The following is a 12086-nucleotide window of genomic DNA, read 5'->3' as shown; positions in this document are numbered from 1 at the left end:
GCCTCCAAGGGAAGAGTGCTTCCATCAGGAGATGCAACAATGGTTTTGCCATAATAGACTATGAGACTACCACTTGGCCATTTCCTTACACCACTGAAGCAAAAGGCAAAAACAGGAGGTAGTCCACTGGCTGGAGCGATGGATCCTGATAACTAAGAGGAAATTGGCTAGCTTCTAGACAATGGGAGCAAGGAGTACAGTCTAGAACCCAGGGGATCCTCTAGGGATCCTCTCAGTACTTCCGTGTCCAATATTAAGATAAATAAAAAACACAGCAACTGAAAATAAAAGGTAGGGTGTTTGAGGACTTAGACCTTTTGGAAATGAAGGTTTAGATTACTCCATCAAGAATCCTGACCAGCTGAGTTTCTGGCTGAGGGCAGAGGAAATACAGAATGGGTAGAGGTGGGGGGAAAGCTGTAGATATCAATTATAGCCTTGTGAACAATTATAGAAATGAGGACTTATAGTCTTGTGAACAATTATAGAAACGAGGAATTATAGAAATGCAGTAACTTTACATATTTTCTGTTGGCTTATTATATATATATGTGTTGATTTGTATTTACTAACCATTTTCTTTTCACTCCTTCCCCATTTTAATTTTTTATTCAAACTCTTGGCACTTGTGTTATTTTCCTAGGGCTGCTACAATAGAGTTACCAAAAACTCGGTAGCTTAAAACAGAAATCTATTTTCTTACAGTTCTAGAGGCTAGACATCTGAAATCAAGGTGTTAGCAGGGTTGGTTTCTTTCAGAAGCTCCGAGGGAGAATACGTTCCAGGCCTTTTTCCTAGTTCCTGGTGGCTGCCTGGCAATCTTTGGCATCCTTGGGATTTTCATGCATCACTCTCATCTCTGCCTTATTTTCACATTGTTTTCTCCTCTGAGTGTCTCTGTGTCTCATATTCCTCTCTTCTTTCTTTAATAAGGATACCAATATTTGAATTCACAACCCACCCTAAATCCAGGATAATCTCAAGATTTTTTTTTTTTTAAGACAAAGTCTGGCTCTATTGCCCAGGCTGGAGTGCAGTGGCACGATCTTGGCTCACGACAACATCTGCCTCCAGAGCTCAAGCTATCTTCCCATCTCAGCCTCCAGAGTAGCTGAGACCACAGGTGCACACCACCATGCCTGGCTAATTTTTGTATTTTTTGAAGAGATGGGAGTCTCACTATATTGCCCAGGCTGGTCTCGAACTAGTGAGCTCAAGTGAGCCACGCATTGCCTCAGCCTTCCAAAGTTCTGGGATTACAGACATGAGCCACTGTGCCTGGCCAATCTCAAGATTTAATAACATCTTCCAAGACTGTTTCCAAATAAAGTTCCAGTCCCAGGTATTGGGGTTTAGGACTTAGATCTTTTTGAGGCCACAATGCAACTTTCCACAGAAGTTAACTTCACAATTTGTCTTTAGGTAACAATATTTGGTGGAATTGATTATGAGGATTAATAATATAGCCAGTGATGGATACAATTACTCCCAGGACTGCCTTTCCTCATTTTGGGGAAAGCATAAACTTCACTGGTAAGAAGATAGCTGTATCTTATTACATAGAAAGATAGCATTGTTTGTTGCAGAAAGGTGCATATGGAAGCTGAGTAGTCAGGCGGGTTTCTGAAGTGCATGTGGCTGCTGCAATGTGAGCAGCTTCTCTGGCATCTGACTCTTGCAACACATGCAGCTCCTCCAGTGCCCAGTTCCTGCAACAACACCCCCACCTCTGCCCTGTCAGGTGCCTCCAGTGAACTGCTTCCCCAGCACCTAGAGGGTGGATTTCCAGTCTGTGAAGCATCATAGATTCCAAGGCATTCAGTGAGCCCTGGCCATGCCCTCTCCAATAAGGGCTGGAGCTCAGCCATGATGAGGGGGAGCGGGGGTTGAGGGGAGGTTGAGGGGCTAGGAGGACATGAAGGGAAGCTCTTTGGGTGCCCCATCTCAGCCCTAGGAGTAGTACCTGCACCTTATACATACTATTTATGTATTTAGAGTTTTCTTGCCTTCTTCCTAGATATTTGCTCAATACTCCAATCCCCTGCTATAGTTTAAAATTCTTTATATTATTGTCTCTATTCAAATTACTGTATGGTTTATCTCCCCTGACTGGACTCATTACCCCACCTTCCTCACCACTGTGATTGGTGGGAAGAAGGTATATGACCAATCCAGACCAAAGAGTATCCTACCCAGGATTAACTGAAGTGCATCTAGGAAAAAGAGCAATTTCCTTTTCTGGTAGTAAAACTGGGAGGATGTGAACTGAAAGCAATAGGCTGACATATCTTCTGTGAATAGGAAGATGATATGCACTAGCAGATAACAAAGCTGACATGCAGAGAGCAGCAGAGACAAAAGGTGGAGAGAAAAGAAAAGCAAGTGTAATACTACTTGCACCAAGCTTGTCCAACTTGAGGCCTGCAGTTCACATGTGGCCCAGGACAGCTTTGAATGTGGCCCAACAATAATTTGTAAACTTTCTTAAAACACTATGAGAGTTTTTTGTGAATTTTTTTTTTTTTTTTCTCATTAGCTATCATTAGTGGTAGTGTATTTCACATGTGGCCCAAAACAATTCTTCCAATGTGGCCCAGGAAAGCCAAAAGATTGGACACCTCCTGACTTAATGAAAAGCTCAGTAGTATGAAGATATCAATTCTCCTCAAATGTGCTACAAATTTAATGTTTTCCCAGTCCACAGCCAATGATAATTTTTATAAAATTAATCAGATTCTAAATTTCATCTGGAAAAGAAAATGCAAGAGCACAACAGAAAATTTTGGGAAAAAAAATACATTAAGACTGCCAGGGACCAGGCACAGTGGCTCATGCCTGTAATCCCAGCACTTTGGGAGGTCAAGATGGTAGAATCACTTGAGGCCAGAAGTTTGAGATCAGCCTGGGCAACATAGAAAGACCTCGCCTCTATAAAATATGAGTAGTCCTAGCTACTTGGAGACTGAGGCAGGAAGATTCCTTGACCCCAGGAATTCAAGGCTGCAGTGAACTCTGTTCATGCCACTGCACTGCAGCCTGGGTGACAGAGTAAGACCTTGTCGCAAAAAAAAAAAAAAAGAAAAAAAAAATTTTTTTTTTTTAAAGCTGCCAGCCAGATGTGGTGGCTCATACCTGTAATCGTAGCACTTTGGGAGGCCGAGGTGGGTGGATCACTTGAACCTAGAAGTTTGAGACAAGCCTAGGAAACATGGCAAAACCCCGTCTCTACAAAAAATACAAAAATTAGCCAGGCATGGTGGTATGCACCTGTAATCCTAGCTACTGGGGAGGCTGAGGTGGGAAGATCGATTGAACCCAAGAGGTTGAGGCTGCAGTGAGCCGTGATGGTGCCACTGCACTCCAGCCTGCATGAGACCCTGTCTTAAAAAAAAAAAAAAAAAAGGCCCTCTAGATACAAAAACACACTGAAAAGCAATAATAATTAATATAGTGTAGTATTGGGACAGGGATGGACAAAAATATGAGTGGAAAGTAATAGAAAATACAGATCCATGTATTTAAGGAATCTAGTAAATAATAAAGGTGGCATTTCAACTCTGTTGGAAAAGGATAAACTACTAATAAATGTTATTATGTCAATTGGTTATTTTAAAAAATATATATGATAAGATCTTTATTTTATAACAAAAATAAATTCCACATGGGTTCCCACTATCTCTGATCTTAGGCCACTTTTGGAGGTGTTTTTAATGAGATGTGCCAAATGTATAGGTTTTAAAAATCCTCAGCTCTGTTAGGTTTTATTGCCAAATCCGGATCCAGTATCCATACAGTTTATTTATAAGTGATTATACATAAATACATTTTCTTTGTAGAAATTCAGTACACACACACACACACACACACACACACACACACACACACAGATTCCTTTAGTCTTCTTACTCCTGCCATTCTACTTTCCTCCTCAAAATTAACACTTGATATGATATCTACTTTAAATAATCTAGAAATTATCCATTGTGCCAGTCTTCTGGTTTTTAGTGCTGCTATGAATTAATTTTTATGTTTCTATTTCTTGTTAATTTAATTAAATTTTGAAAGAGTATGGAGATAAATATGTATTTCTAGTTTTGAAAGTAAAATATGGAGTTTTGAAAGTATGGAGATAAATATGTACTTTTAAAATTGACAATAATTGTACATATGGAGTACATAGTCATGTTTTGATACATTGTATGTATCAAATTACATTGTATAGTAATTAAATCAGGGCACTTAGCAAATCTATCATCATTTATCATTTAAGTAACCTTCTTGAAACAAAAGTTCAGTTGGTTATTTCAAAACTAATTCATTTTGCAACTAATATAAAACTAATAAATATTAACACTATTTTGAAGTATATAAAATCAAAAGTTATTTTGAAAATGCATTTCAGGCCAGGCGCAGTGGCTCACGCCTGTAATCCCAGGACTTTAGGAGGCTGAGGTGGGTGGATCACCTGAGGTCAGGAGTTCGAGACCAGCCTGGACAACATGGCAAAACCCTATCTCTACTAAAAATACAAAAAGTTAGACAGGTGTGGTGGCATATGCCTGTAATCCTAGCTATTCTGGAGGCTGAGGCAGGAGAATCACTTGAACCCTGGAGGCGGAGGTTGCAGTGAGCTGAGATTGTGCCACTGCACTCCAGCCTGGGCAACAAAGGCGAAACTCCATCTCAAAAAAAAAAAGAAAGGGAAAGAAAAGGAAGTGCATTTCAGCTGGGTCCAGTGGCTCATACCTGTAACCACAGCACTTTGGCAGACTGAGGTGGGAAGATCGCTTAAGCCCAGAAGTTCGAGACCAGCCTAAGCAACATAGTGAAACCCCATCTCTACAAAAAAATTACAAAAAAAATTAGCTGGGTGTGGTGGCACTTGCCTGTAAATCACATCTACCCAGGAGGGTGAGGTGGGAGAATCACTTGAGCACCCAGGAGGTTCAGGCTGCAGTGAGCTGTGATTGTGCCACTGCACTGCCCAACCTGGGGGACAGAGTGAGACCCTGTCTCAAAAAATAAAATAAAACAAAATAAAATGCATTCCACTATGTAGTGGTGAGAAAGTTACCCACTTTATTTCCACTCTGGAAACTTTATCATGCATACTTTATTAAGTTGGGGGAAGAAAGCGGAGGTCAATGCAAGAGGAATGTCCTTAAAACTTGTATTGTTTGAAAGAGGAGTTAAGATATGATTAAATTTCAGATCTTGGTGTTAAGTAGAGTACTAAGACTATTACTATCACAAGAGAATCAAACTAGAGCATAAAACTAGAGTATATAAGTTTTCATCTAATAAAAGGCAAAAATGAAATAAGAAAACAAGTGATTAAACAAATACTGTATAAAGAAAATCAAGAGAGAAAAAAAGAAACAGAAAAAGTAGAACAAATAGAAAGCACAAAGAAACAGAGTAGAAGCAAGCAAGTTCTAAATGTAGTAACCATAATATGTGTAAATAGATTAAATTTACCCTTAAAAATACAGAAATATAATAACAATGGAACAACATAGTAATGGATGAAAATAATTCAAGAATTTTTTTGTACAAATATATTGAGCTAAAATAAAAACAGAGATTGTTCTGGTGGACTAAAAAAGTAAACAAAAAAACCCCTCTATTGTCTCCACAAGATTATATTTAAAGAATGGAAAGCTAGAAACTAAAAAGAATTCCAGAAAAATACTAACCAGAAAATCTAGTAGCCATGTTAATATCAGACAAATGTTTTGCTGATATTTTGCTTACACAAAAATCACATCTACCCAGGAGATAAGCAAAAATTAATAGATACACAATTGTTGCCAAAATGCCAAAGGGTTCATCTAGGTCCTGCTGCTTACTGCATGGAAAGCCAATCACTGAGAGGGCAAGTATTGCCAAGGAAGAAGGCTTTAATTGGGTGGTGCAGCCAAGAAGATGGGAGCTCCATCTCAAATCCATCTCCCTGACAGACTAAAATTAGGGATTAATATAGCAGGGAAGAAATGTAACAATGCATAGAAAAACAGGAACTTAGGAAGCCTAAGGAATCAAACATGATGATTGAGGGGACTGTTGTGTCATTGTCTGGATGCAAACAATTGCTGAGTTTCAGTTCTTTGATACTTTTTGAGAGGCCTGAGGGTCCTTTCTAGAGGAAGGAACTCAGATAAAACAAATTTAAGTTTCAAGCTTTAAGAAGATCAGGAGGATTAATTTCTATGTTTATATAAACACAAAAACAAAAAATCTATCTATGTGACTATTGGGTTGATTTCACAATGAGAAATTGACAAATTTATATTGCAATGAATATGCCAATAATAAGCCTTTCTGAATAAGGCAGATAAAAGTAGAGATATAAGCTTGTTATTTGCTTTAAGGAAGAAAGCCTGAAAGTTATCCACTTGAGAGTCTAGAAAGAAAGGCAGAAGAAACTGCAAGAAAGAAAAAATTAACGACGAAGATAAAGACAGAAACTTATGAAATAGAAAAACAGAAAACAGAGATGATTCTATTGATTAAAAAAAAAAAAAACGTAAAATAACGATTGGGTGAGTCTGGCCAAGAAGAATGAGATAAAGCCCAAATAAAAACAACTAAGAATGAAAAAGGGAGTCCTAACTTCAGATATAGTGAAGCCTAAAACAATAAAAGGGAGAACACCATAAACAACTTTGTACCAATAAATTGAACATTTTGAAGAAATGGATAACTTCTTAAAAATAAAAAAAAACGTATAGCAAATATAACACAGGAAGAAAGAAATGAACCTCTGGATTTTGGTAATTGACCAAACATTCTGAAGAAAACTATTAAAAATGCTGGGGAAAAAATCTAAAATCCTTTTTAAAAGCAAATACTGAACAGAGAATAAGATACTGTAAGACCAAAATTAGGAACGAAAAAGAACCAAGAGAGATAAATAAGCAGTAGAAGGTGTTTATGCTTTGTAGGGGTAATGACAACTTGAACTTTCGTTTTGATGTCCCCACTGAGTGAAAGCTATGGCTATTGCCCAGGGATTGCACAAAGCAGGAAGCTGAACAGGAAGGAGATCCTCCTGACAGTGAGGTAGGAAATGAAAGGGCTGTGTCCTTAGGGCAAGAATATACCTGAAATAAACAAATCCTCTTTTGGTTGTTTCCATCATGGTGACGGTCCCGGGAATTTCAAGCTTTGAACTTAGATTAAGGTAGTCTCAGACTGATGGTGTCCTTAGGTGCCTAGCAGAAACAAAGATATCTCTCTATAGGAAGGTGGATTCCTGTTAGGCTAGGATAGTTCCCACAAATACATTTTAAAGTACTATTACCAGAACATGTGTAGTCAAGTTTAAACAGACACATGAGGAAAGAAGACAACATAAGCAAGAACAGACAGAAATAACAAAGGCCATAGAACCACAAATACTTAATATTTGGATTTAGCAGGTTATAAAACAGGTAATAAAACTATACTTATTATTTAATGAAATAAAAGATAAATTTGAAATATCTTCGGGAAAAATTACATTGCAGATATTTAAAAAAGGACCAAAGAATAAAATAAATTTATATGGTTCAGAAATTCTCCAGTGTTTTAGTCTTCTGGTGGCACTCCATACTGGTTTTTAGTGCTGCTACGAATTAATTTTTTTTTCTTTGAGACGGAGTCTCACTCTGTCACCAGGCTGGAGTGCAATAGCACAATCTTGGCTCACTGCAACCTCCACCTCCTGGGTTCAAGCGATTCTCCTGCCTCAGTCTCCCAAGTAACTGGGATTACAGGCATGCGCAACCACACCTGGCTAATTTTTTTTTTTTTTTTTTTTTTTTTTTAGTAGAGATGAGGTTTCACCATGTTGGCTAGGCTGGTCTCAAACTCCTGACCTCAGGTGATCCACCCACCTCAGCCCCCCCAAAGTGCTGGGACTCCAGGTGTAAGCCACCATGCCTGGCCTGAATTAATTTTTATGTTTATGTTTTTACATAATTTTTATTTTTACATTTCTTCAATTTAATTGCATTTTGAAAGGGCAAGGAGGTAAATATGCATTTTAGGCCACCTTGAAAGCCAGTTGATGACTTTAACGGCAGACTAAATACAGTTGAAAAGAGAATTGGTGAACTAGGAGCTAGGTCAGAAAAACAATAATTTAAAAGTGAAACAGAGAGACAAAAAGAAAACACAGAATAAGAATTAAGAGAAATAAACAACAGAGGAGAATGGATTAATATACATCTCATCAGAATCTAGGAAGGAGAGGAGAGAGAAATGGGGCAAAGGTAATATCTGAAGAGATAATGGCTGAGAATTTTACGGAAGTGATGAAAGACACTAATGTACATGAAAGACACTAATGTACAGGTTAAGACAACCCAGTGAGTCTCAAGCAAAATAAACAAGAAGAAACCTATATCTAAAATTGTCATAATGAAACAGCTGAAGAGCAAAGCTAAAAAAAATAGAAAAAGAAAAGAAAATAGTGAAAACAATCAGAGAAAAGTGATGAATTGCTTTCAAAGGAGTAAATATGAAACTGACATGACTGCTCAGCAGCGGCAAGAGACATCAGAAGACAATGGAGGGGGATCTTCCACTTACTGAGAGAAAATTACTATCTAGTCTTAATGTCTAGTGAAAAATATTTTAATAGTGAGGCTGAAATAAAGACATTTTCAGGCTAATGAAGACTAGTAGTTTTTCCTAAGCAGAATCATACTAAAGAAAGTTATAAAAAAAGTGCGTTAGGCAGATAAAAAAAATGTAAACTATAAAAAGGTATAAAGAGCAAAGAAAGTGGTGAATAAATAAGTTAATATACACTGAGAGAGTAAAAGAACAACAATATAGCATCTAAAAAATAGAAAAAAAATGCAATTACAAGTATCACGTATGTTGAAGAGGGTCAAATGGAATCAAATATCCTAAGCAGCTTGTATGAAGGGTAAAGGTTAAGTATGCATGTTGTAATTCTAGGATAATTACTAAAAGAATAGAAACAAATTACACAATCTCCCAGCAGTAAAGGGAAAAAATTGGATGATAAGAAACAATTTGTTGAAGGAAGCAAGAAAAAAGAGAAAAGTATATACTGAATAGGTAGAACAAATAGCACACCATAAGATGGTAAATTAAAACCCAAATATGTAGACAATTACATTAAATGTATATGAACTAAATACTCCAGTTAAAAGTCAAGCTTATCAAAACTGATTAAGAAAAACAAAACAGGACAGGCACAGTGGCTCAGGCCTGTAATCCTAGCACTTTGGGAGGCTGAGGTGGGTGGATCACTTGAGGTCAGGAGTTCAAGACCAGCTTGGCCAACATGGTGAAACCACATCTCTACTAGAAATACAAAAATTAGCAGAGCTTGATGGCGCATATCTGTAATCCCAGCTACTTGGGAGGCTGAGGCAGCAGAATCACTTGAACCTGGGAGGTGGACGTTGCAGTGAACCCAGGTTGCAGTGGAGCCACAGCACTCCAGCTTGGGTGACAGAGTGAGATTCCATTTCAAAAAAAGAAAAAGAAAAACAAAACAAAACAAAAACAAAATCTAACTATATGCAGCTTACAAGAGAGACCCATCTAGGGCATTTTGGGATCATGGTGGACACAAGGCAGGACTAGATTGCAGCTCTGGTCAGGGCAGCATGCGGAGGCTTGCATTATGAATTTTAGCTCCAGACTGACTGCAAGAACAAACCAGCAATCCTGAGAGGACCCACAGACCATCTGAAAGAAGCAGACTGCTCCTGCAGGACCCAGGAGATACCCCAAATACTGTGAGTGCCTCAACTGCAGAAGTGGGAAAGGGAGACCCTCTTCTCCTAAACACACACCCCTACTGGAGAAGCTGACAGTCTGTTTGCGGGAGAAGTTTCCAACTTTACCTGGAGCTGATGCAAGTTATAGAGCTGAGTGGAGTGAAATACAGGGGTAGAGGTAGCAGCAGAAAGGCCCTGGGAGCTCTCTGGGTCCCCAAGCAGCCCATTCCTGCCTGGCACCACAGGGATCCATCAGGAGGGTGGCCAGAGGAGCAGGGGGTAAAACTCCAGGGGGAAAAGGAATTCTCTAGCTGAACTTTGTAACAATTTGAACTAGGTGAGAAGCCTCCTGGCCAGAACTCAGAGAGAGCAAGAATTCGGCTTGTAGATTTCACAGGTGGGGAAAGAACTAAAGCCCTTTGTTTCCTTTAAAAAAAAATTATTATTATACTTTTAGTTCTGAGATACATGTGCAGAGCATGCAGGTTTGTTACGTAGGTATACACGTGCCTTGGTGGTTTGCTGCACCCATCAACCCATCATCTACATTAGGTATTTCTCCTAATGCTATCCTTCCCCTAGCCCCACACTCCCTGACAGGCCCCAGTGTGTGATGATCCCCTCCCTGTGTCCATGTGTTCTCATTGTTCAGCTCCCACTTATGAGTGAGAACATGCAGTGCTTGGTTTTCTATTCCTGTGTTAGTTTGCTGAGAATGATGGTTTCCAGCTTCATCCATGTCTGTGCAAAGGACATGAACTCATCCTTTTTTGTGGCTGCATAGTATTCCATGGTGTATATGTGCCACATTTTCTTTATCCAGTCTAACATTGTTGGGCATTTGGATGGGTTCCAAGTCTTTGCTATTGTGAACAGTGCTGCAATAAACATACGTGTGCACGTGTCTTTATAGCAGAATGATTTATAACCCTTTGGGTATATACCCAGTAATGGGATTGCTGGGTCAAATGGTATTTCTGGTTCTAGATCCTTAAGGAGTTGCCACACTGTCTTCTACAATGGTTGAACTAATTTACACTCTCACCAACAGTGCAAAAGCGTTCCTATTTCTCTACATCCTCTCCAACATCTGTTGTTTCCTGACTTTTTAATGATGGCCATTCTAACTGGCATGAGATGGTATCTCATTGTGGTTTTGATTTGCATTTCTCTAATGACCAGTGCTGATGAGTTTTTTTTCATGTGTGTGTTAGCCACATAAATGTCTTCTTTTGAGACATGTCTGTTCATATCCTTTGCCCACTTTTTGATGGGGTTGTTTTTTTCTTGTAGATTTGTTTAAGTTCTTTGCAGATTCTTGATATTAGCCACTTGTCAGATGGATAGATTTTCTCCCATTCTGTAGGTTGCCTGTTCATGCAGATGATGGTTTCTTTTGCTGTGCAGAGGCTGTTTAGTTCAATTAGGTCCCATTTTAGTTCCATTTTAGGTCCATTTAGTTCAATTAGGTCAATTTTGGCTTTTGTTGCCATTGCTTTTGGCATTTTAGTCATGAAGTCTTTGCTCATGCCTACATCCTGAATGGTATTGCTTAGGTTTTCTTCTAGGGTTTTTATGGCTTAAGTTTTATGTTTAAGTCTTTAATCCATCTTGAGTTAATTTTTGTATAAGGTGTAAGGAAGGGGTCCACTTTCAGTTTTCTGCATATGGCTTGCCAGTCTTCCCAACACCATTTATTAAATAGGGAATCCTTTCCCCATTGCTTGTTTTTGTCAGGTTTGTCAAAGATCAGATGGTTGCAGATGTGTGGTGTTATTTCTGAGGCCTCTGTTCTGTTTCATTGGTCTATATATCTGTTTTGGTACCAGTACCATGCTGTTTTGGTTACTGTAGCCTTGTAGTATAGTTTGAAGTCAGGTAGTGTGATGCCTCCAGCTTTGTTCTTTTTGCTTAGGATTGTCTTGGCTATATGGGCTCTTTTTTGGTTCCAAATTTAAAGTAGTTTTTTCTAATTCTGTGAAGAAAGTCAATGGTAGCTTGGTGGGGATAACATTGAATCTATAAATTACTTTGGGCAGTATGGCCATTTTCACGATATTCATTCTTCCTATCCATGAGGATGGCATGTTTATCCATTCATTTGTGTCCTCTCTTATTTCCTTGAGCAGTGGTTTGTAGTTCTCCTTGAAGAGGTCCTTCACATTCCTTGTAAGTTGTATTCCTAGGTATTTTATTCTCTTTGTAGCAATTGTGAATAGGAGTTCACTCATGATTTGGCTTTCTGTTTGTCTATTATTGGTGTATAGGAATGCTTGTGATTTGTGCACATTGATTTTTGTATCCTGAGACTTTGCTGAAGTTGCTTATCAGGTTAAGGAGATT

The sequence above is a fragment of the Pan troglodytes genome, chromosome 5 (genome assembly GCF_028858775.2).
Source record: "Pan troglodytes isolate AG18354 chromosome 5, NHGRI_mPanTro3-v2.0_pri, whole genome shotgun sequence".
In the NCBI taxonomy this organism is placed as follows: domain Eukaryota; kingdom Metazoa; phylum Chordata; class Mammalia; order Primates; family Hominidae; genus Pan; species Pan troglodytes.
The sequence above is the reverse complement of the archived record's forward strand: the minus strand, read 5'-3'. Positions refer to the sequence as shown.